At 38.9% G+C, this 27,705-nt stretch overlaps 1 long non-coding RNA gene across 1 annotated transcript in view; it reads right to left on the reverse strand.

The window, feature by feature from the left end:
- Positions 1–27,705, reverse strand: part of LOC126162933 (uncharacterized) — an 82,345-nt gene that overhangs the window by 21,736 nt on the left and 32,904 nt on the right. The window contains exon 2 of the long non-coding RNA XR_007535135.1: positions 8,876–8,966. This is a non-coding gene — a long non-coding RNA (uncharacterized LOC126162933). The remainder of the gene's footprint in view (positions 1–8,875; positions 8,967–27,705) is intronic.

The raw sequence follows: 27,705 nt of genomic DNA on the forward strand, positions 1-27,705 counted from the left end.
GTTTACATTTTGTGAAATACTTACGAGGCACTATTAGAGTTCAGTAAACAGTTTCTCCCATTATGCTTTGGTTATTGAGAACCACCATCCCAAGGAATTTTAACCAAATGCGAGAATAAAAAGCGAAAACTAATGTAAACGACGACAAAAATGTTTCTTATCGTAAACAAGCCGAGCTTGTCGGTTCGAAACTACTAACGATGCTATTTATTTGCATAAGTAGTATTACGAAAACAGTCTGGTTGCTATTTTCTTCTTTGCAAGAGTCAACCAGTACTTCATCAACATTTACTAAATAAAATGCGATCCTCTTGCATGTCTAACCAGGTTTGCTGCTGGATCGAAAATTTCCTGGCAGACAGAGCGCAGCGCTTCGCTACGCATGTAGACTCATTTATAGACACTGAAGTCATGTCTGGTGAACCGCAGAAGAACGTTATTGTTGTACGATAATGACTTACTCGTCTGTGGGTCGGCAGAAGCAATCATGGAAACAAGTGCTCTCTGGAGTCCCCCCCCAGGATACCTTCCTTGGTCCGCAGCTTTTCTCGCTACATACGAGGGACGTTCAATAAGTAACATAACACTTTTTTCTCTGCAAATTTCGGTTCAAAAAAAATTTTTTTTTTAATTTGTTTTGGGTCATCGTGCAATATTCCTGCTTCAGTCCCTATACTGTCATGAAGTTCCAATAGACTACGACGCTATACATAGCTTTCAAAATGGCGTTGGTAATGGAAGTGCGTTCCAAGCAGTTGTCATTGAGTTTCTCTTGGTGGAAAACCAGAGCATCGAAGATATTCACAGGCGCTTGCAGAATATCTAAGGAGAAATGTCAGTGAACAAAAGGACAGTGAGTTGCTGGACGAGGCGTCTACCAGCATCGCAACAAGGTCGCGCAAACCTGTCCGAGCTCCCACCTGTCGGCCGGCTGTGACACATGTAAATTTGGAACGTGCGGACACTCTCGCTCGAGTTGATTGACGGACCACAATCAAACACTTCGTTGATGAAATGGATGTCGGTGTTGGTAGCGCTGACACACTCGGCCGTCAGTTGCTGCTTTACACCTTCCTTGCCCTTGGGGTGATAAATTCCCCATGAAGCGAAATAATCAGCAATGATCAACGGCATAAGGATGCAGAAGGCAATGGAATCCACTGTATCAAAGACACATAATGTGTATCCACAGGACATGTAGCCTGTAATTGGTTCAAATGGCTCTGATTACTATGGGACATAACATCTGAGGTCATCAGTCCCCTAGAACTTAGAACTACTTAAACATGACTAACCTAAGGATATCACACACATCCATGCTCGAGGCAGGATTCGATCCTGCGACTTTAGCAGTCACGTGGTTCCGGACTGAAGCGTCTAGAACCGCTCCGCCACCGTGGCCGGCGCCTGTAATTGAAAAAGTATTATGATGACCTCTCCATTGGGAAAAGATTCCTGACTAACCCACCATTCGGATCTCCGGGAGGATACTGTCAAGGGGAGGATGACCACGAGAAAGAAGATTGAATAACCAAGGAAAGGATAACGTTCTACGAATCGCGGGGAGCAATGTCAGAAGTTTGAACGTGGTAGGGAAGCTAGAAAATCTGAAAAGGGAAATATTAAGGCTCAATGTAGATATAGTGGCGTCACTGAAATGAAATGGAAAAAATACAAGGTTTTTTTGGTCAAATGAGTACATGGTAATATCAACAGCGGCAGAAAAGGGAGTAACGGGAGTAGGCAGGGAGTGAGCTGCTGTGAATAATTCAGTTATAGGGTGGTTCTCATCAGAATCGATATCAAACTAATACCGAGAACGAGAGTTCAGGTATACATGCCGACGTCTGAAGCCGAAGATGAAGAGATAGAGGAATTTCAAATGGCTCTGAGCACTATGGGGAGGTCATCAGTCTCCTAGAACTTACAACAGCTTAAACCTAACTAACCTAAGGACATCACACACATCCATTCCCGAGGCAGGGTTCGAACTTGCGACCGTAGCAGCAGCGTGGTCCGGATAGAGGAAGTATATGAGAGTACTGAACGGGTAATTCAGTACGTAAAGGAAGATGAAAATCTAATTGTTATGGGGGACTGGAATGCGGTTGTAGGGGAAGGATTAGGAGAAGCGGGTACCGAAGAATTTGAGCTGCATACTAGGAATGAGAGAGAAAAAAATTTATTTAATTCAGCTAGTAATATCGAATACTCTGCTAAAGAATCACAGTAGGAGGAAGTATACTTGGGCAAGGCCTGGAGATATTGAAAGAACTTGAGTAAGGAAACATCATGGTAAGGCAGAGATTCTGAAATCAGATACTGCGTTGCAAGGCGTACCCAGCAGCAGATATAGACTCATAATTTAGTAGTGATGAAGAGTACGCTGAAGTAAAAGAAACTGGCCAGGAAGAATAAATGCGCCAAGAAATGGGATATGGAAGTACTGAGGAAGGAAGAGGTACGCTTGAAGTTCTCTGAGGCTATAGATTCTGAAGAGAAATTGGCATCTATAAAAAGAGCGGTCACAGAAGCTGGAAAGAAAACCGTCGATACAAAGAAGGTAACTGCGAAGAAACCTTGGGTAGCAGAAGAAATACTTCACTTGATCGTTGAAAGAAGGAAGTACAAAAATATTCAAAAAAATTCAAGAATTAAGTCACTTAGGAATGAAATAAATAGGAACTGCAAGGAAGATAGGGTGAAAGAGCTATAAAATGTGAAGAAATCGAAAACAAAACATTGTGGGAAGAACTGACTCAAGATATAGGAAAACAAAACTTTCTCTGAAACTAAAAACAAGGGCGTTAACATTAAGAGTGCAATGGGTAATCCATTGTTAAATGCAGAGGAGAGAGCGGGAGATGGAGGACTTGTATGATGACGTGATAGAAGAAGAAACAGGAGTCCATATAGAAGAGATAGGGAATACAGTATTATAATCAGACTTTAGAAGAACTCTGGAATACTTCAATTCAAATAAGGCAGAAGAGCTAGCCATAATTTCGTCAGAAATTCTTAAATCATTGGGGGAAGTTGCAACAGAACGGCTATTCAATTTGGTGTGTAGTATGCAAGAGTTTGGCTATATACCATCTGACTTTCAAAAAAATATCATAGAAACAATTCCAAAGGCTGCAAGAACTGACAAGTGCGACAATTATCGCACAATCAGATTAACATCTCAGGCACTCAAGTTGCTGACAAGAATAATACACAGAAGGATGGAAAAGAGAACTGAGGATATGTTAGATGGCGATCAGTTTCGCTTTTAGGGAGGGTAAAGGACCAGAGAATCAGCTCTGACGATGCGGTTGATAATGGAAGCGAGAATAAAAAAAAAAACAAAAAATCAAAGACATGTTCATGGGACATGTCAATCTGGAAAAAGCAATAGGGAAAGACGGGTAATATATAATATGTACAAAACCAAGAGGACACAATAAGAGTGGAAGAGCAAGCACGAAGTGCTCGAATTAAAAAGGGTGTAAGACAGGGATGTAGTCTTTCGCCCCTATTGTTCAATCTATACATCGAAGAACCAACGACGAAAATAAAATAAAGGTTCAAGAATGGAATTAAAATTCAAGGTAAAAGGACAGCAATGATAAGATTCTGCTATCATCAGTAAAGGGGGAGAAGAATTTCAGAATCTGCTGCATTGAATGAACAGTCTAATGAGTATAAGATATGGATTGACAGTAAATCGAAGAAAGACAAAAGTATCGAGAAGTAGCAGAAATGAGAACAGTGAGAAACTAAACATTAGGACTGGTGATCACGAAGTAGGTAAGTTAAGGAACTCTGCTGCCTAGGCAGCAAAATAACCCATGACGGACGGTGCAATGAGGACGCAAAAAGCAGACTACCTCTGACAAAAACTACTAGTATTAAAGATAGACCTTAATTTCAGGAAGAAATTTCTTAGAATATATAAGCATTAGGAGCACGGCATTGTGTGGTAATGATAGATGGACAGTGAGAAAATCGAAACAGAAGAGAATCGAAGCATTTGAGATGTGATGCTATAATACGAGGTAAGGAATGAAGATATTTTGCGCAGAATCGGCGAGGAAATGAATATATGGAAAACACTGACAAGGAGAAGGGAGAGAATGGTAGGACTTCAGTTAAGGCATCCGGGAATAATTTCCATGCAACCAAAGGGAGCTGTAGAGAGCGAAATTTGTAGGGGAATACAGAGACTGGAATACGTCCAGCAAATAATTGAGGACTTAGGTTTCAAGTGCTACTCCAAGGCGAAAAGGCTGATACAGGAGAGAAATTCGTAGCTGGAAATTCGTGGCTGGCAGCATCCAACCAGTCAGAATACAGATGACTAGCCATACTTTCTTGCCTTTGATTCATACAACCTACTGAATTTTTAAAATCTTGTTACTTTAACAAAACAAGAACACTAATAAGTTCAGCAACAGTCTTATATATAGCCGGCGACGTAACTTCACTCCTCGTAGATATCATGCTACTTGTCAGTAAGAAGCCACCCTACTGAACTGTCTTCACGTTAATACCATACTATCGTGCAAAACAGTTTGTCAAATCTATACTTACCCTAATGCAGCTATCAGTTTACAGATGGTATCTGCGCTCTGTTCAACACTATAAAATATTTCTTTGGAAAACAAATGCTAATCTCCACTGCAAGCTGAGCGCATGTAGTTATGATTATACAGTACTTTATGACCTTTTTACAAAATCTGAAGTAATTACATAATGATTACAATTTTCAGATGGTTAATTCTTTCTGTCTACATGCTTTAAATAGGAGATTCTAGTGCTACGATAGCCAGGTCCAGTACTACTACTAAATGGGTGACGTATTACTTCGTTGTAGTAGCTGCTAACAATGATATCTTTACAAAAAAATTAACAGTTATCACTTCTTCTTATTTCAAGCCTTTTACCTTGATTTTTTGCTTTTCAATGAATTCAGTTCTCTTTTTGAAAGGGGTTTTTCACCCTTTCAAAACTCACAGAATCAGGTTAACATCACTGGTACGTGCCGTTGGCATAGATCAAAAAAAGAATCAAACAATCAGGAAACACGAATGTTTTGAAATAAAGTTACATATAAATCATGTCAATGATCTGTTTTAACTCTGCTTGAGTGTTAAATTGACGGTGAATAGAAAATCTTCAATTTGCATGAATATTAAGTAGTTCAGAAAAAGATGGTTTGCTTTCTTAATTTCGCGACCGTGTCAAGTTGGAATTCTGGTATCTTACGTATGCCAATATTGTTCTCACGAGCTAATCGGACTTCGTAAGTGAATAATTACTACAAGTCGTGGTGTTCTCAGTGAGATAGCAGTAATGGCGACTAAGACAACTTCGTCGAAGTCGGTTAACCGTTCATGCAATAAGACTCACCCGCATGTCCTCGCAAAACCTGTTAATAACATATAAAAAGGGTATTATTAGCATGAAGTAATAATGTATTATTCAGTGTGGGAAATAAATTTAGTGCTTATTATTGTTCATACGATTTAAATAAACATATCTGTCTTAACCGCACTTGGCCATGAGAAGAAAAAGTAAAAAGAGGGAAAAACAGTGAACTATGTCAGACAAAAGACGGATATTGCTTTACTAATATAACTTGGTTACTAAGCTGATTTCGAGACTTTACGCATTATGATTGTACGTTTCATGTACGTGTGTCATTCATTCGTTACAAATAACACACTGTATAGTCAGACTATTATATTTGCTCTAAAACATATGGTTTTCCTAAAATAAGGAAAAAAGAGGAAATTACTGATACGCTGTGTAATCGATATCATTTCCCAAGAAACTGGGCAACCGATAAATTTTCCAGCCCTATTTTTACTTTTATCTGGTACAGATAGCACACAACGTACAGATCAAACCTTAACTCGTGGCATGAATCCATAACACTTGGAGCAACAATGGCAAGGTGTAAAAAAATCCTGAAAAGATTCTGAAATAAATTTTGAATGAACCTTATTGCATTTGCAGCCTATTAGCACGTAATTCACTATAACAGAAATACCGTCAAGTGAAAAACTACATAGTGTGTCAGATGTGTTTATGATTTAAAACACTTTTATTTCATATAATACTTTGGAAGCTGGTTATCTTAAGCTTATTTGATTAAGAATGTATTCTCTTAAGGGAATAGACCAGGTATTGTACACCCTTAAGATCGTATTATGTATTTTCTTAAGTAAAAACCTGTACAAGCTTATTGCTTAAAAAATACCTAATACAGTCTTGTAGGACACTACAGGACAACAACGAAATGCCTTCGCGGAGTGCGAAGGCGGTGAGTGGGAGCTTTGAACGTCGCAATTGTCAGCCTAAAACAAAATCTCAAAATCTGCTTTGAAACTGATGACACTGTGTAACGTAGTACGTAGGGATATTATAAAAAAATCGTTTTTAACAGAACGGTTCAACTCTGAAATAAAAGTTTTTTGAAAACAAGTTGTCATAAAAACTTGCACTCATAATCGAAATTAAAATACCTCACAAGAATCCTACGTACTGCAGCAGAAATAACGCTGACTCAAGTTAAAAAACGATGAAATTTAAACGATAAAATTTAACTGCATGTGTATTTCGCGAGTCATAGCTCCCATCAACTTGAAAATGTTGTTTTGAAAAAGAAAAAAGTTCTTAAATTTCCAACTTGTGTTTTTTAATATTGAAATTGAACAAATCTTTAGTTGGCAATGCCAGTACAATACAGCTGGCCGTCTTTTTCGCCGATGTCGAAACACTCTCATTTTGGCGATATTATATCGATTAACTTGCTTCCGCTTACCAATCGAAGCCTTTTTTGCACGATTTTGACTACATTTCGCAACTTTGCAATCCATATAAATCCGTTTGTTTGTCATTTGCGACCAGTCACGTTTTGCTCTGTATAAAAAAAACAGGCGAAATGACAAGCAGACACGAAACAAGCAGGTGCTTTCGGACTGTTGACCATAAACGAACGATGGTACGATGAGAAATACTGTTGAGAATAGTATTTTAGTTGATACTAATGCTGTCTGTGATCCTGTCCGAAACTAAAAGGACCCCTGTTCCTTTTAGTATAGGACAGTATAGTATTACATCGGTTGCATTCGAGAGGTCGGATTCGCCGGCGCCCCTACAGTAAATCGCGAATTTAATATATTTCAACACTTAAAACTCACTTTAATTGAATTAATCTTAGAAACAGACTCTCTAATAAGTATTTTAAGCCAATAAAAACGAGGCTATAAAAAATTCTGCTGTGGTCTAACCGCTTAACTGCAAGTAAGCAGAAAACTTGTATGAAGGTTAAAACTGTTTCACTTACCGCTAGTTTTAAATTAATTATTCCTTTCTCTTAAAGGTATACAACTTTAGTTAACACTGTGGTTTGATTCCCCTAGTTGTCAGCAAAATGTTGAACGTGTAAACATATAAAGAAAATCCTAGCGAAAGGAAATTTCGAGAATTTCAAGAGGTGTCGAATTACTCATATTCAAAAATATGATAAATACGCACGGAGTTTTTGGAAGTACATTGTTTAGTATTTGTATACAAAACTATACCAAAGTATTTTAAGACATAGAGTAGAAGGAGAACAACTGCATCGTGCACATCTGATTATAAATTTACTAACCAGAAAGAAAAGACGCCGTTCGATTGTTCCCAAAATGATCACCGAATCTGAACGGCGTCAGATGTCCGCGTCGTTTGATTCTCCTGTTTCTTTTCCATCGCTGCGACGAAGAGCAGGTAAGTGGAATGAGTTCGTGCCAGTGTGTAGAAAGTATAATCTGCATAAAATCATCAGGGAGTTTAAACCAAACGTAAAAATTCCTGATATGACGTAGACGTTGGGCTTGCCCATAATGAATAACTATTTAGTGAAATCCATTTATAAGCTTACATTAATATATAGTGAGTTTACTAATACTAATTCTAAGAATTATGATAATAATAATAATAATAATAATAATAATAATAATAAGACGCAAAAGAAGAAGAAAACAAGAAGAAGAAGAAGAAGAAGAAGAAGAATGACGTGCTTTTTTACTTCTATCCGCGAGATTAGTAGATGTTTAGATGAGTCATTCAGTAATTTTGGTCAGGTGATCCACGAATTCCAGATTACGTACTTGACGAGGTTGTCAAGGTAATCTTGAGCAGAGAACTAGAAACGTGAAACAGTCTAGGCTCAAGGTACGTTCCTTGAAATAATAACCGTGTCTACAGAAAAATAACACCGTTATACGAAGTAACAATATGGATTTTGGACTAATGAAATGACTCCGGTGAAAAATTATAGTAGTATGAAAATATTATGTATTTTGTGTGGAATTCATGATTCATGTGGAAAATATTACGCTGAAAAGAAAAGGGGTCTTCATGAGACAGTTTGAGCAACGTTTGGTGACCACTACAATTATAATTAGAAAGAGATATCAGTTACAGAAATTACTAGGAGAAACGTGGAATGTTCTTTCTGTTATATACTTTCTCGAATAATATCATTTCACTCGGGTATTTGACACTAATGTGATTTTAAGTTCCTCACTAGACAGTCGCAGCTAGCGGTGAAATTGATGTTGAGGGAGTCACTCTTTTTCCCGACAGCTGTGTGGACGCCACGAAGGTCAGAATTGTACCGCAACCTGACGTCCTTCTCCCTGGCTGCCGGTACCTGTTTTCCTGTCATTATTTACAGCAATGTCCGTGACGTCTACACGGACTGAAAACCCTGTTATCCGCGCAGGTTTTAATGGAGCCAAGCCATTCCTACAAGACTTATTACTTACTTCCAAATAAAGAAGGAGACTGTTACGAAACTTTCGTCTATCCATAAAATACTGATTTGCTTTGAGACACTCACCTGAAGGGAGTTATTGGTTTTGTTGGTACTTTGCGGCGGCAGTCACTTCTGCTTCGATATTGGCATCTGACACAAACGGTGAGCGGGAGACCTAGACACAAAAAGACATGATGAACGACGAAGAAGGAGAGAGAGAGAGAGAGAGAGAGAGAGAGAGAGAGAGAGGGAGAGGGTGAAGTGAGGGGGGCTGAATGGCAACAAGAGCATCGAAACATAGGAGAACGGCTGGTAGTTTATTCTCAACACTAACATTTGTAATGAATTGCGTGTAAGGCGGAAAGAGCAGCTATTGTTTAACTATGCGATTGACGAACATACACTGGAATCAGTGACAACCATAAAATGTACGTTAGCATCATGGGTGAAGAACAACTTCAATGGAATGACCACATGAAACTAGATTTATGAACGATCCCAGACTGTTTCATTTCAAGAATACTTAGGAAACGCAGGTAACTTACGAAGGAGGTAGTTTCTTGATTACTGCTCGTATGAAACATCTACTAGATAGTATTAATGGAGGAGACAGTAACAGATCGTATAGGAGATTCTCAATGCACTCCTCGGTTCTTTGTTTGTGAATCTGTCCATAAAACGTGCCGTGCAGATATTAAAAACTGGAAAACGAAATAATAAGAAGAGAGAAGAAAAACGGCGATGCTGCAAGACCCTAAACTATTACCTTAACATATATACTTAGGCACATAGTTTACAACTATTCCGATTACCATTCTGTTTCAAGTTTAAACCACGAATGTCAAATCTGCTTCTAAGAAAAGACGATTATGCTGAAGTTATATCCTGTAGCCTCATAATAATATTGTACTTCGAAAACTAGTAGCACACTAAAGAGATTCAGTTAACACTAGTCAGAATGTTTTCCAAGTAATCGTGGTCATTCTAAACGTCTGTTCGTGTGAGTGCATTTACCAATCACTCATTTACATCAAAAGAAAACCTTAACAATTACTGCGCCAATAGGCCAGCCCATGGTCAAAGAACAAGATTACCGACTGAATTAACGTTAGTCAAGATAAGAATAAAAATGAAACTCAAAACAGCATTTTCTGATAAGGAATAAAATGGTGGAATAAACTATTCAAAGAGATTAATGAGATTACCAAACCGAACTCATTTAATGGGGCAGATAAAAAGTACCTGTTAAGCAATACGTTAATAAAGTGAATGAGTACTTAACACATAGTAGGAGTCTGGTAAAATATGCAACATAAGAAAGTGATAAAACTCTTTGATCTCACAAGACATCGACGATCTGTAATGCCTTTTTTTTATTCTTTTAGTTTCTGTAAAACCTTATGCCAAGGCTCTGCAATGGACAATACAAAGATAACATCCTGTTTCTGATCTAAACATCTCACTCATTATGAGGTGATGCAGACTCAGTTCTTCCGGCATGCAAACGGGAAGAAGCAGTACGCAAAATCGAAACCAAACGTCATCGTCACGCTCCTGATGTCGGTAGATAGTGTTGATATAATGTGGTGTTGAAACATGAATGAATATTTAGCTTCAGATTTTTACGTAATAAATGAACACTTTGCATGAATGTATAAACAAAAACATTATTGTGCACTAGGAATAAACCGAATGAGGTTGCGCTGTTCTTAGCAAACTCATCTTGTATTCTGTACCATGGAGGTTCTAATATCTATTACGCAACACAGTTGTTTCCTAAACGACACAAGACAAATGTTGGGATGTAGTGGCACAACTTGTAGAATTAAAGTATGTACAAAAATATCTGGAGAAATATCTGACCAAAGAGTTATGATAAGGATGCTCGATGACAACTAGATTATTTAAAATATACTTGACTTCTGCCTTAAGGTTATGGGAAAGTTCCTGTCGTTGTACACGTGTACCTACAATGATGACTAGCGCTTCACTTCATATTTTGCTGATGGTCAAGTCATTTTTGCAGATGAGGAGTATGACATGAAGTACGTGATTAGGAAGTAGCACAGAGAATATTAGAAATGGGGCCTAACCATTAATTTAGAGAAAACATAATATTTGATTACTGGGTTAACTGGTCAAGATGTAACGCCGGAAATGCATATCCTTCTTTTTCAGTTACTATAGTAATTGTCCTTAGGACTGGCGACCGTAATTTCCCCCAAATCTCAAATATCTAATTACCGCTAGTTATTTGTTAACGTAACGGCTGCACATTTACTTTCTTTATTAACTTTACCCCTTTTCAAAATTAATTTCCACCAGTTTCATTAACACTTTTCCTTTCATTTAGATGTAACCCTTTCCTCCCTCTTTACCGACAAATCAACTTCGGTGACGATTGCTTTTCCCAAATTCCCATTAGGTACACGCGGTTTCATTTTTCACTGTCATTAAGGTCGATAAGTGAGGGGGATGTTACACGTGTCTGAGGATGTTCGTGTAACGCAAACAGACTCAGAAAGACCTGACAGATTTTGGGAAAGTGCGGTCAGTGGACTGTTACAAATATTTGGGAGTCGTTATTAACAAAAATGGATGCAGTGAAAGCGAAATAAAGAACGACAGTAGCCGAAGTAGACGAGCAAACTAAAAAATTAAATGTTTTATGGAGCACATATATTAAATCAGAAGCGATTATTAGGGTATTCAAAAATATAGTGAAAAGGGTAGGGCAACGTACGGAACAGAAACATGGGAGACAACTGAAAGAATTAAGAGGAACTTACTGTCAATGGAGTTGGGATTTTTGGGGTGTTGCTTTGAAATGAAGACAGTCGTAAGAATAGGAGCTTGGGCGCCAGTGGAATAGATTTAGTCGAAGCAAAACAACTGAGATGTTATGGGCATGTGTGGCGTTTGGATGAGAGCGGATAGCCTAAGAAGATGATGGAATGAATTCCGACTAATAGAAGAAGAAGACATCCGAAAACAACAAGGAGAAGAAGGAGTCAGAAAAGCTATGGTAGAGAGGAATTTGTAGGCGGAAAATTGGAAAAATGGGAGACTTTGAAGGTCGGATAGAGGCCAAAACCATAATCAATACAACGGAAAAACAGCCAAAGTTGCAAATTAATTTGATGGCTTTATCGCATCGGAGCTCATTTTCAAATCATCCAGATAGCGAAAATGGTATTTCCCAAAACATGAGAACCATGTCCAGATAGACTGCCAGTTATCTGTATGCTCTGTAATTGTTCATTTGCACTTTGTTATACGTATAGGCTACGTGTGTTATCTTGACATGTTTCTTATATTTTTGGAAACATCATTTTCACTGTCTGGATGATATGAAAATGGCTCACGACCAAAATTAGCCATCAAGTAGATAAAGGTGAAATTTGCAGCTTCGGCTGTTTTTCCATTGTATTTATTAACATAACTTGATGTCCGGCAATGACTCCAGCATGCCGGAAGCTCGTAAAAACTATAATGTTGCATTAAATTGTAATAACAAAAATTGGTGGCATGGTACCTAATATAAAGCCACGAGGGCCTACCTGCCAATTCTTCTCAAATTATACTGTATTCAGGAATATTTTAGGATTGAGAGATACGAAAGAATTAGCGAGTGAGGCTGATGCACGAGGAGCGGCACGCATTCAGACAATTCTGTGAGAGCTTTAGCTGCAGAAACCACCCGCAGCTGCCGAACTATAGCCCTATCGAATACAACACTTCCCGCTTGCACTACATTTCAGTTTCACGCATCTCACTGTGATGTATGAGATTTGTTTGTTATCACTTCTGAAGCTTGCTTCATCGTTTTTTTCTGTGATAATAATACGTCAGTAATATACCTAGCGCTCTATTTCTCGTAATGATAACAGACATGACGGATTTACTCTTGCCGCGCGAGCTTAGCACATTGTTCAAAATTTACCTCAAACTACCTAGTGTTAAAATACTCTGCCGTAGTTCTGGCACGTAGCAGCTAAAAATAAGCGTTATATTTAACATTTTGTTTGCATTATATGTTTATCAACTTCAATAAGAAAACAGATTAACGCTTGTCGAAAACTTGGTAACGTCATCATGAAATGGATTTTCACAAATATGCTTGAATAATTTGAATAAATACAGCAACTAGCCACTTTTTCATATAGCTTTATTTCATGCAGTTGCGTGTTTTGGGATGTTATCCATCTTCAACTTTCGGCATTATGTCCATAGCACAAACACTTTTATATTGTGAAGATGAAAGTGTTTGTGCTATGGCTATAAAGACGGAAAAAACGAGCCTAAAAGTATAGGGAAAAAGGCAGCTGCAGCGTCCAAAATGCAGCCACGAAAAATGTCATGCTGATGATGATCTAAACGCACTGTGCAAACTGAAGATAGGGAAAAGCTCGCATCGCGAGTTCGAATAAAATAAAGCTACACAAAAAATGGGTGGTTGCCGCATTTCTTCACGTAATTTAGTGCACAACCACATAGCTTAACCACCATTAACGTGGATAAATTAGTGTTCCGTAAACTTTCCGTGTATCACATTAATATTTTGTTGTAAATAAAACTAAATGACAACATAATGCAGCTTTTTCAGAACAGACTCAGTCTAGTTCGATGTTCGTACTTAGACTGTTGGCAGATTTAAGCGTGTAGCAGCGTGTAAAAGGTTTTACTTTCATCTCGTGAGTCAAAACCACAAAGCAGAATATACCGAATTCTACACAGAATACCAAAGGCACATTCCTTGAATATCTTGGAGGAATTAGAAATATATACACACACTAAAAATTATCCAAGCGATCTCTTTCATGAAAAAGTCTATCTCAAACATGAAAACTATCTAAAAAATTTTATTAAAAGTTTGGTAAACGAATGAAGATAAAAATCAAAGCAAAAAGAAAACAACTATAGATACAAATCATAACAAATTATAATATCAATGGAATGCAGCTAACATTAGCGACTAGCAGAGACCCAAAGATCAACGAGAATAAACTGTCGATGCAGCTGTCAAAAGTATTTCACGAAAATATTCTATACAAACAAAATGTACGTGATTATAACGATCTAGCAACAAACAGACAGCTGAAATTACTCACTGATCCAATATAGGCAACTATTCCAACTAGATGTAGGTATGTATGCAAACTGACCTTTATGTAAAACTGTTACAAACGTAGGTAAAACCAAATGTTACATCTCCAGGTTTCTTAAGAATGATGCTAAAGCGGAAACAAGCATGTAATAAAGAAATAACATTGCTAATTAAACCATTTGCAGTGTACCTGGAATTGTTCATTACAAAGTGTCATGTTGTTGTTGTGGTCTTCAGTCCTGAGACTGGTTTGATGCAGCTCGCCATGCTACCCTATCGTGTGCACGCTTCTTCATCTCCCAGTACCTACTGCAGCCTACATCATTCTGAATCTGCTTAGTGTATTCATCTCTTGGTCTCCCTCTACGATTTTTACCCTCCACGCTGCCCTCCAATACTAAATTGGTGATCCCTGGATGCCTCAGACCATATCCTACCAACCGATCCCTTCTCCTAGTCAAGTTGTGCCACAAACTCCTCTTCTCCCCAATTCTATTCAATACCTCCTCATTAGTTATGTGATCTACCTATCTAATCTTCAGCATTCTTCTGTAGCACCACATTTCGAAAGCTTCTTTTCTCTTCTTGTCCATACTATTTATCATCCATGTTTCACTTCCATACATGGCTACACTCCATACAAATACTCTGAGAAACGACTTCCTGACACTTAAAAATGTTAACAAATTTCTCGTCTTCAGAAACGCTTTCCTTGCCATTGCCAGTCTACATTTTATATCCTCTCTACTTCGACCATCATCAGTTATTTTGCTCCCCAAATAGCGAAACTCATTTACTACTTTAAGTGTCTCATTTCCTAATCTAATTCCCTCAGCATCAACCGACTTAATTCGATTACATTCCATTATTCTCGTTTTGACTCTACCATCCGATGAGCAAGATGTATGACACTGGCGAAATTCCCTCAGCCTTCAAGAAGAATATAATAATTCCAATCCCAAAGAAAGCAGGTGTTGACGTATGTGAAAATTACCGAACTATCAGTTTAATAAGTCACAGCTGCAAAATACAAACGCGAATTCTTTACAGACGAATGGAAAAACTGGTAGAAGCCGACCTCGGGGGTGATCAGTTTGGATTCCGTAGAGATGTTGAAACACGTGAGGCAATACTGACCCTACGACTTATCTTAGAAAATAGATTAAGGAAAGGCAAACCTACGTTTCTAGCATTTGTAGAATTAGAGAAAGCTTTTGACAATGTTGACTGGAATACTCTTTTTAAAATACAGTGTCATACACTGTTCGAATTCGTCGGTTATAGAATTCAGTTGTGTGGCTTATTGGCCGCATGGCACGCTGATATCGCAGGATGTAACAAAATTCAGCGGGCGTGTCGCGACTACGTGTGTTAGATTGTACTGCTACTACTATTAAATTTGCCGGGCATGCGTCTCTGACGCGCTGCAGGCAAAAGCGAAGCCCCTGTCGGGGTAGGCCACCGGGCGGCCACGCTCTCTCCAGCTCGGCCGCTCGCCCACTCGCCGCGTCCACCGGATGTGACGTAAGGCGGCGCGCCGCGCCCAACCCTTCTTTATCTCCTTGTACGGCATATTCCGTGGCACAGGTACAAGGCCGGCGGTACACACCGGCACCGGGACCCGCACCTGACGCTGCCCGCCCGGCTCTTCTCGCTCTTCCTTTTGGACGGCCGACGCTTTGAATATACATTTATTTAACGTTTCGAGCGGCGGACGGCTGGAGGGAGCACGATTCTTGAATGAAAGTGGCTGCGTAGCGGAGGGATCGTTAAACCTTTATGCTAATTGAGCGCACGAGCGGGCCGCGCCCTTCTGGCCGGCTGATGGCGGCGTGCGCCTATTTTTTTCGCTTCCGGTGGCCGGCCCGTGCGTTGACACGCCCGCGTCCGACATCTTGTTGCTCTCGCCAGGATCCAGTTTGTGACGAAGCTCCTCTCCTCGGCGAAGGCCATCATTCCTAATCTCAGATGCCGCCGCGACGGGCCAGCGAAACGCTTTCCGTGTACCTATTAATCATCCGAATGTATTGTTAAGCACAGGCATCTGAGGAGATTACAGGTGTAATATATAACCAGGGAGCTTCCTAAAGGATTTACACGTTGGTGAAATTGGACGGTTTGGAAATCAGTAGCAAAAATTCGTCACGTCAAAATGTTCATTTACTTTTCTTTGCAAATATTCGTTGCGACAATATGTAATAAAAGGATAATTTTAATTTTGCATTTAATTCGTCCAGTTATGAACAATTTAGCTGCTTAATATACGGATATAAAATTTAATTCGTATGTTGTGAGATTCTAAATGATATTTTTCAACATTATTGCCTACTTTGCCATTACGTAATTTAACTGTTTCGTTTTTATCGATGACTGTTGGACTATTTTAGTATGCGAAGACGTCCTGACCTCTGTCAAGTAGCGGAAATAAGACAATAGTTTTCTTGTGACTCATGGACGTATCATCGAATAACTTGCAAAACGGTGACTATAAACGTGTAAATCTGTGACTATGCTTTACAGTCAGTCATTAATTCCTTTCTTTATATGAATTGTGTGTAATGTTGTTTCGCAAAATTAATTAACTCGAAAGCCTACATGTTTTTAATTTTTTAATTGTATTAGTAGCCTTTTGCATCACTTAGAGTATTACTTACGATACCATTTTCTGAACCATTTACCGCGCACTAAGATTGTCTCGTCTCTTGCTGGTACATTATTTTGGTTCTCAACAAATATGTTTGTTTCTTTTCATCCACTAAGTTATTTACAACTATGGGACCATGTACGGTATTTTCACTCCGTTATATCTATTTTGTGTAGGAAATATGATCGTAGTACATGCTATTAGGTATATTACCATAATTTTTTGAAGAAAGGGTTAACTAAAATGAGGGGCAAATAATATCGAGGACAACGAAAATAACAAACATTCTCGATAATGGAAGAAATAAAAAGTATCCAAGAAATGGATAAGATGTCGGCAATGACCTATCAGTGAGAAGCGTCTTAACATTCGATGGAATAACGAGATGAAACCATGGACAATCTGAATCAGGATGGCTCTATCAGATAAGTAATCTCAGTTCCTCGTTGCATGAACAGCTACTTACTGCTTTTAGATTTATTTCTAGCAGTTATAATTATTGAACCACAATCAAGCGAGTATTCACAAACAATAATAATATATTGATCAAAGATATAAGAAGTTAATAATAGGATAGTATAGACACGCAGCTTGTGTTTTTTTTTTTTTTTTTTTTTTTTTTTTTTTGTGGATGCGCGTCGAAGGTACCGTTTGTGGAATTGTGCAATAGAAAACGTTGCTTCGCCAAGTCTGAAATCACGAAAAATCCGAGTCATAATTTGTCCGAAATCATTCCAAGCAAGCTAGTTTATCATTTTCTGAGTGGCGCATCTGAGGACTTTACGTGAACAAAGTATTAGTTTGAGCTAACAAGCGTATGAGCGTTAACTAATTTATACAGATACTATGTGTGGTTCCAAAGTGATCTAGGGAACGCATCTACGAGGCGAAAAAGAAACAAATGCTACTTGTAGCTATTGTGTTGGTACTATAACAAGTCTCACAATAATGAGAGAGAGAGAGACAGAGAGAGAGAGAGAGAGAGAGAGAGAGAGAGAGAGAGAGAAGAGTGAGAGTGAAAGTGAGACTTCCCAATAGCGAACACGTTCTCTAATTTATTATTGAAACGCTCTCATAACTGTTCAGTGCATCAGAGTGAACAAAAAGTACCTATGGCACATGAAGAAGAAAAGGGTGGGTACCACAGTGCTTTAACCACCATTATCGCATTTTTTATGGTAAGTTATTTCCTTTTCGCAGCCTCATTAACACCTGTGACCCCATTTATGAGACTAAAATGTGGAATATAACCTAATACTTGTTATGACAGATTTCGCATGTGCAGATGAATAACAGAAGTAAAAAAAAATATAGTAACCGCTGGAAAAGTCCTGGATGGCAAAAATGAGCTTGAATCATCGAGATTTCAAACACTGACTTCAGAAAATTAACGTTACTTGCCAACTGATTGCAGGTAGAGAACTAAGCACACATCATTATTTTCTTGTGAAAGCTTTCCCTAGATAATTAATCTTTTTACTACTGCTCCCAAACATACTACGGCAAATAAAAGACCCCAGCAGCAATATTTTCAGTCAGCTTCTTTGGAAGCTTGCAAACACACGAAAATGATTATTTCTAGAGAAAAGGAGAGGTCTTTCTCTCCGCTCAATTATCTCATCATCATCATCATCATTTAAGACTGATTATGCCTTTCAGCGTTCAGTCTGGAGCATAGCCCCCCTTATACAGTTCCTCCATGATCCCCTATTCAGTGCTAACATTGGTGCCTCTTCTGATGTTAAACCTATTACTTCAAAATCATTCTTAACCGAATACAGGTACCTTCTCCTCGGTCTGCCCCGACTCCTCCTACCCTCTACTGCTGAATCCATGAGTCTCTTGCTTCTCCCATGCGTGTAACATGACCCCACCATCTAAGCCTGTTCGCCCTGACTGCTACATCTATAGAGTTCATTCCAAGTTTTTCTTTGATTTCCTCATTGTGCACACCCTCCTGCCATTGTTCCCATCTACTAGTACCTGCAATCATCCTAGCTACTTTCATATCCGTAACCTCAACCTTGTTGATAAGGTAACCTGAATCCACCGAGCTTTCGCTCCCATACAACAAAGTTGGTCGAAAGATTGCACGGTGCACAGATAACTTAGTCTTGGTACTGACTTCCTTCTTGCAGAAGAGAGTAGATCGTAGCTGAGCGCTCACTGCATTAGCTTTGCTACACCTCGCTTCCAGTTCTTTCACTATGTTGCCATCCTGTGAGAATATGCATCCTAAGTACTTGAAACCGTCCACCTGTTCTAACTTTGTTCCTCCTATTTGGCGCTCAATCCGTTTATATTTCTTTCCCACTGACATTACTTTCGTTTTGGAGATGCTAATCTTCATACCATAGTCCTTACATTTCTGATCTAGCTCTGAAATATTACTTTGCAAACTTTCAATCGAATCTGCCATCACAACTAAGTCATCCGCATGTGCAAGACTGCTTATTTTGTGTTCACATATCTTAATCTCACACAGCCAGTCTATTGTTTTCAACATATGATCCATAAATAATACGAACAACAGTGGAGACAGGTTGCAGCCTTGTCTTACCCCTGAAACTACTCTGAACCATGAACTCAATTTACCGTCAACTCTAACTGCTGCCTGACTATCCATGTAAAGACCTTTAATTGCTTGCAAAAGTTTGCCTCCTATTCCATAATCTTGTAGAACAGACAATAACTTCCTCCTAGGAACCCGGTCATATGCCTTTTCTAGATCTATAAAGCATAGATACAATTCCCTGTTCCACTCATAGCACTTCTCCATTATTTGCCGTAAGCTAAATATCTGGTCCTGACAACCTCTAAGAGGCCTAAATCCACACTGATTTTCATCCAGTTGGTCCTCAACTAATACTCGCACTTTCCTTTCAACAATACCTGAGAAGATTTTACCCACAACGCTGATTAAAGAGATACCTCTGTAGTTGTTACAATCTTTTCTGTTTCCATGTTTAAAGATTGGTGTGATTACTGCTTTTGTCCAGTCTGATGGAACCTGTCCTGACTCCCAGGCCATTTCAATTATCCTGTGTAGCCATCCTGTGTAGCCCAATTATCTTTCACCAGAAATTACGCATTCGTTCTTTAGTGCGTAACCCAAAATTAGCACTCAACATGATTCAGACAAATCAAGGCAAAATGCGTGCAGAAAAACGTAAATTGCATTTATTCTGTTGCAGAAACACATAACGCCTAAATAATTGACACTGTGTAAGAAATTAAAAGTGCTATTTTTTTCTGATCTTCATGAGCTGAAAAATTTCCTGCACATCAGTAAATTGTGCTTCTACCTATCATGTAAACAAAATCGAGTTTTACAATACTGAGAATACGCATTTACGACGCCTGTAATATTAGATGCTGTACACAGCTACATCTCAATGTCGATTGACGTATTGTATCACGGTGAACTTTTCAAGGGAGAATATGTATTCTAATCAGAACCGTCCCTGGTAGACCAGGCTACGAATGTTTCTTCCCCACCCCTCCCATAAACTATATTTCTGAAATTTTTTCAATGTAGTTTTAGCAGATTTTATAATTTTGTAAAATGACGTATATTACACAAATGAATAATACTGATAAAAATACTGCACAAAAAAATTTAAATGTATAACTCAAAGTAAATTACAAGTAGGATAAACTTTCTAAAAAATGGTAAGAAAAGAAAAATCTATATCTTAATTTTTATGGCAGCTACTGAAAAATGATTTTAGTATGATGCTTAATAAAGAAAAGATCTTTTTTGAGCACCACTCAATCGGCAGAATCCGGAAAAAATCGGAAGTCTTTTTTTCAATTAGCGCATATGCGCCAGCACCCGCTGGCTGACTTTTCAGATCTTACACTACGGTAGCGAATTTGCATCAAGAACTAAAATGGCGAATATCAGCGAGTTGTGTAAGTGGCAGCTCTGTGCTTCCATTAACAAACCGTTCCCATGTTAACCACGGTAGCGATAAATATCTATTCAGTAACAGGTGTTTCCGTACGATGCTTGGGCCTAGTAAACAGAGGTCTATTAATAACAAATACTGTCCTTAATTTTAGCAAGAAATTCCTTGAGGATGTACTTTTGGAGCACAATTTTGTATCTAAGTGAATCATGGATTATGAGAAAACCAGAAAAGAAAAGAATTGAAACGTTTGAATTGTGGTGGTGCAAAATAATTTTAAAAATTAAGTGAACTGATAAGGTAAGGAATGAGGAGGTTCTTCACAGAATCGGTGAGGAAAAAAATACGTGGTAACCATTGGCAATAAGAAGGGACAAGATGGTACGACATGGATTAAGACATTAGGGAATCATTTCCGTGGTACTAGAGAGAGCTGAAAAGTAAAAACTAAACAGGAAGACAGAGTTTAGAACGTATCCAAAAAGATAACTGAGGGAGCTGAGAGAAAGTGGCACTCTGAGACGACGAGATTCCAGGCTTGTAACCGGACTTATAACTTCTTTCATAATTAATCTCTCCAGTGCATTTTGTTTGTCGATTTTGAAATTCAGTGATAGGCACTCACTTGCGTGGATGTTTTCCACTGCAATGTTGTAATGTACTGTTTTTGAATTTCTCGACGTGGATATGAAATTTTCCCCTCGGAAGTGAATTCTTTAGGACATTGCCAAACAAAGTCAAGTCAGTCAGAGCGTCGGACTCGGGCGTGGGACGGACATGCAAATGACTGGTCAGCCCGGCGTGGGCAGGCTTTGACAGTCGCTGCTCGCCTCCAGCGGGCGATCAAATGTTTACGACATCCGGTTGTCCCACCCGATGACCGTTTTTAGCGCTGCACTGTACCAGATCATCTCCAGAAACACCCCGTGGCGTCACGTACTGCGTTATTGACTTTTTCGGTCAGTATGAATGTTGCATCGAAACACAATATCATACTTTCTTTAGTTATCGACATGTGTTACCGAAAGCGCCAGTAAATTTATCCTTCAGAGTTGCCACTTAAACGCTGTACATCCCATTACTCTATTGTTTTTCCTGTCTTAGCTTCCTAACACACATTGAGCGAAGCAGAACAGCTGCTCACATAAGTACATTTTCCTAATAGCTAAATAAATGTTCCATTGGTCATTTGAACTTCTATTAAAATGTAAAGTAACAAGTCCTTTCAGAGGCTGCGTATATGTTACCGTGAATGACCGAAATTGGAGAAAGTCGACTTTCACCGGTGAATGTCAACAGATACAAAATAGGTCGGTGAAAGATCGAATATTTCACTACATTGTTGTACATTCGGACCCTCTCCGGTGTGTGTCGACAATCACAGATGTGGTCTGGTGGAGGTCCAAAACAGAAGAGTCAAAAAACAAGCGACTGGCTCTCTCCCGCCTTTGTTCTGCTCGGGGTCAATCAGCTTTGTCAGTCTTATGCAACCTTTGATAAAGCGAGCAATGTTTTCTTAATTTTTTTCCGATACCCTAATTAATACTATATGGATACTGCAGTAAACCGTGATCTTTTTCATGAAAAGTTAAATGCATTGATTGCGGGTAAACGAGAAGACAATTGTGTTTATTTTTCTCAAGAAAAGTATTCTAAAATACTTTCTGAACATGTTTCTGCTCAAATTAAATGCAATACACCTTTGGATTACAGACGATTAAAAAGTTTTGATGTTTTAAAAATTAATGATGAAGAGAAGTTAATCGTACCATTAAAACCAGAGGGAACAAACATACAGTATTATGTTACCAATGAAGAATTGTACAGTATACTATATGAAACTCACATCAGAATAGGCCACGGAAGAAGAACACGTATGTTTAAAGAGTTGCAAGTTAAATACAAAAATATTACATACGAAGTTGTAATGTTGTATTTAAATTTATGCAAACAGTGTCAAAAGAAACACAGTGCACCTAAGAAAGGTATTGTTGTGAAGCCAATGATTAGTTCTGAATTAAAGTCAAGATGTCAAGTTGATCTGATAGATCTGCAGTCAAATAGAGATGGCGAATATAAGTTCATAATGGTCTATCAAGATCATTTAACTACGTTTGTCCAGCTACGACCTTTGAAAACTAAAAGAACTGAAGAAGTAGCGCATCACGTTCTTTCAATATTTTTAACATTTGGTGCACCATCAATATTGCAATCAGATAATGGTAGAGAATTTAGTAATCAAGTCATATCCGAAATATGCGCTATGTGGAAAGATGTTAAAATAGTTCATGGAAAGCCTCGTCACAGTCAAACACAAGGCTCAGTTGAAAGGGCCAATCAGAATATACAGAATATACTAACTGCATGGATGAACGGTAACGATACAAATAAATGGTCAGATGGTTTACCCTTTGTTCAATTTGCCAAAAACACTACGAAGGAATACACAAAAGTCCTTATGAAGCCATGTTTGGCGTTAAAGCAAAAAGAGGCATAGCATCGTCTTTTTTGCCTGGCGAACAAATCGCAAATATTGAAACTGAAGAACAACTCGAAGAAATTGCCAATACTTCTGAAACCAAAGGACAGCTTGAAGAAACTGTTAATGCTTATAAAAAAAATTGAGCGTTGGTCATACCGAAAACGATATTCCAAAGAAAAATATTGAAGAGGACCTACAACTTACAACGTCTTCACATCAAATTGTGTCTGAAAAGCACGAGCTGATTTCTACAAAAAAAAGCGGCCGCGAAAGAAAATCTTCTACTGCAAGCAACATAGGTGTTACAAACCTCACAAAAACAATTTCCTCCTGCTCAAATTGGTGATAATGTACGAATACAAGTCCCTGATGTCGATCGTGGTCTTACAGATAGCCGAAAAGTGTTAGCAAATAAAAATGGTGCCCTCAAGCAGCTTTACACATGTAATCAGTTCGTAATTTGTAAAGAAAAGTTATTTTCCATAGATGAGATTTCTTTTCAAGAAATGTCGCTGAGAGAAGTAGCTGCAGCTAATTCGAGAAGCGGGGAACAAGGCTATAAACGCTGTCATTGGAAAAGGAAGTGTTCCACAAATATATGGAGTTGTAAAAGCAAGGGACTCTTTTGCAATTCAAAGTGTCATAATAGTTTAACGTGTTGCAATAAATAACATTTGAATCACATAAGTAAGTAATTTTTTTATAACTATTATTTTCTTTTCTCATGTAGAATGACTGTGTATTTTAAATTATTGGTCATTCCTTTCAGAAAGAGAGGTGAAAAAGTTACGTCACCCTTGTGACGTTTTATAGCGACTAAATTACGGAGAAGAAAATATAAATCTCCAACATGTTCAACATTCTCCATTAGTGCATGGTGAATGTCAACATTTACCGGTGTAAGTCAGAAATAAGGGCGTTTATCAAATATTTCGGACATACACTAAGCGACTGTGTGAATGTTCACATTCACTGGTGAAAGTCGACATTCTCCAGATTTCGGTGTTTCACTGTAACATATATACATTGACTAAAGAAAATCACATCAAGAAGGAGTTGTGTGACGTGAACGAACGTCGGTAGCCATATTTCTGCATCTTATAATGGTCGCCCAATCGTTGATATTCCTATATTCGCACTATATCACTCCAATATACGAAGCTTGTAAGCACTTGATGTAGACAATTGGGTTGGCACCATTAAACTGTATTGTAGTAGTTGCTGCTGCTGCTGGCTGGTTCACTGCTGTATCTTGATGTTAATGCTGGCTCTATATGTATTCGTCTAGGGGTAAAAATATCAGGTCCCGTGTTGTTGATGTGCTTGTTGATAAATAATGCACGACACCATAAGTGAACTTCTACTATTTATTGGCATGGTAGCCATCTTAACTCCGCTAAGCACCCAAAGACTTGTCACAGTACAGAGTAACACCTCTTTTACAACATCTTTGCATTGTTTTCCCACAGAAGACAATAACATACATACTTTACAAACGTTCTACCAAGACCGAGCTGACGAGGCTTCTTGCTGCTTGTATTTATAACCTTGTCAAAGAACTACTAAGAAGAGATGTGGTTTATTAGTCAGTCATCCATCTGTTATCGTAATTTGTGCAAAAAAGTTATTAATTTACATCGAGTGACATAATTTAACAGGTCATTAAAGTGACAGACAGATTTGTCAATTTATCAGAAAAATTCTTTGTTGGAAAAAGGCCGTTTTTCAAAAGTACATCTATTGACTTCTCTCATTTGCATACATAAGTAAGTAACGTGAATTATTAAAAATTATAGTGGGTCTCGTTTAAAATAGATGTGTTTACGTGAATAATGAGTGAAAACTGTCCTAGTGAATAAACAGGCTTTATTGGGTAATTTTTATTTAAGGTGATCGAAAATACGTAAGTTGACCAATATCATTCGTATTTCATATTAATTGTTTCAGTTGAATATAGTGTTTTTCCATAATGACATCTGCTGTATCAGTGTTCAAGTAATGTTAGCTTTTGTGTGGGTCAGTTATTAATTATATTTTAATGGGGTGACTGTTTATGTAGACATGTTATGCAATCATTGCTAACATACACAATTACTTTTCTACTATCATAGCTGCTAGTTAAACTGGTTGAATTAGGAGGGTATCGCATACTTCATTATAATAAAGCCTTTAATAGGTTCCGTTACAATCTGAAGGATGATATGTTTTCAAATTTGGTGCCAGTCGCTTAAGAGGATGGAAATCAGGTTTGCTTTAAATACACGTTGTAACGGTAATGAACGTTAGTTTACTTTCAGATTGGACGTAGTGTGTTGATGTTAGTCAAGAATGCCTTTAAGGCGACAAAGACGCCATTATCCTCTCCTCACTGAGTTTGAACGAGATGCGTAATATGGCTAGGAGAAGCTGGATATTCCTTCTGCTGTACTGCAGAAAGACTTAACAGGACTTTAGCGGTGGTCACGAGAGTGTACGACCACAAGAAGAGGGCCACCTGACGGCCACGTGGCACTGCCGAGAGTGAAGACCGTCATCTTCGGCGTGTGGCTCTGGAGGATCGTGCTGGATCTGCAGCAGTAATTTGAGCAGCAGTTGGCATCACAGTGCCCCAACGAACTGTTATAAATCGGCCTCTTCAAGGACATCTAGCCAGACTCCCTGTAGCGTGCATTCAACTGACCCCAAACCACAGCCATTTGCGACTTCAGTGATGTTAAGTGAGGGCTCATTAGAGAGCAGGTGGGGGTCTGTTCTTTCCTGGTGGAGTCTGTTTATGCATCGGTGCCAGAAATGCCAGTGTTATTGTTAGGAGGAGGACAGCTGAAGGTCTGTAACCAACCTGTTTGCGTGCGAGACACGTTGAACCTACACCTTGACTTGTGGTGTAATGTGCAACTTCGTCTGACAGGAGGAGCACTCTCGTGGTTATCCCATGCCGCTTCCAGAATGAGATTTTCACAATGCAGCGAAGTGTGCACTGTCATGAAACTTCCTGACTGTGTGCCGGACCGAGACTCGAACTCGGGACCTTTGCGTTTCGCGGGCAAGTGAACTACCAGCTGAGCTACCCAAGCACGACTCACGACCCGTCCTCACAGCTGCAATTCTGCCAGTACATCGTCTCCTACCTTCCAAACTTCACAGAAGCTCTTCTGCGAACCTGCGAACAAGGCAAACGTCCCGAGTTCCAGTCTCGGTCCGGCACACAGCTTTAATCTGTCAGGAAGTTCCATGCCGCTTGATTGCAAAACTGTACGTCGGTCTGGTGTTTCGAGCTGTTGTGCTGCCATTCGTGCATAGCATTCTAGGGGATATTTTCCAAAAGGTTGACTGTCGCCCATACACCGCTGTTGGGTTGCAACAACTCTACGGAATGTCGACTTGTTGTCGTGGCCTGCTCGATCACCAGATCTGTCTCCAGTCGAGCACAACATCAGCGTCATCCACAAACAGCATTAGCCGTCTCTGTATTGAGCGACGAAGTGCAACAGGTATGGAACTCCATCACACACACTGATTTCCGACACCTTTACAACAGCCGGCCGAAGTGACCGAGCGGTTCTAGGCGCTACAGACTGGAATCACGGTCGCAGGTTCGAATCCTGCCTCGGGCATGGATGTGTGTGACGTCCTTAGGTTAGTTAGGTTTAAGTAGTTCTAAGTTCTAGGGGACTTATGACCTCAGAAGTTGAGTCCTATAGCGCTCAGAGCCATTTTTGAACCTGTACACAATGCATGCACGTTTGGATGCTTGAATTCAACATTCTGGGGGTTACACCGGTTATTAGTGCACCAGCAGTTCACATTTGCAGTGGCTTCTCTCGCTCTTACATTAACCTGTGATCTTGCAGTATTAATCAGTTACATACGCCACTTCGATAAATGTATTCCAGAAATTACATTACTCTAAATTAATTATTTTCTGTGTTGCTATACTTTTGCCGACAATGTATTTTCATCAGTGACATCTGTTGCTGAATGCGCTGGTAAATATCCTTCTGCGTTACCAATTAAACGCCGTATATCCCATTTGTCTACTGCTTTTCCTGCCTTAGCATCCTTAAACACAATGGGCAAAAGACAATAGCTCCTCTCACATATACAGTTCTCAAATCATTAGTTAAAGGTTCCACTGATCATTTGTACTTCTATCGAATTGATGTCTAACAAGTCATTTTAAAAGCTTTGTATTCATTATTTACGTGTACGGCTGCATATTGTCTGGTTACAGAATACTAAACATATAGTACCTCAAATGTAATAGAAGTAAACGTATTTGTCTTTCTCATTATTCAGCTTACGAATGGAATACAGATTTGATACACATTTTTCTACTGTAATATACGTGCTGCCAGTGTTGCACTAAAATTTGGATTTCTCTATAGTAGTATAAGGCTTAGCAGCGTTAAAATTTTGTCTATGGAATAGAAAGAGCTGAACAAAAGAAAAGATTTAAGATTAGATTATAATTGGCTTTGCTCGGTATCATCTCCGTGTCTGCATATTATACTCCTTTACGAGACACAAATAGCTTTCATACTGAGTAATTATTTAAACTTTTCCTGTTAGTGTTGTAGTGGTGGGTACTACTGTTCGTTCTAGATTGCGATGCATTATTTATGCCGAATTTCATTAGCGAATAAACACGCCGTTTGAATGCCTCACAGATAAAAAAAAGGCGCCTGTAATATGCCTGTGTACGAACACATGTCATCATCATCGATTACTTTTGTGCAATTGATACTTTCTTAGTAATTGATATGAGGCAGC

The sequence above is a fragment of the Schistocerca cancellata genome, chromosome 1, assembly GCF_023864275.1.
Source record: "Schistocerca cancellata isolate TAMUIC-IGC-003103 chromosome 1, iqSchCanc2.1, whole genome shotgun sequence".
Taxonomy (NCBI): domain Eukaryota; kingdom Metazoa; phylum Arthropoda; class Insecta; order Orthoptera; family Acrididae; genus Schistocerca; species Schistocerca cancellata.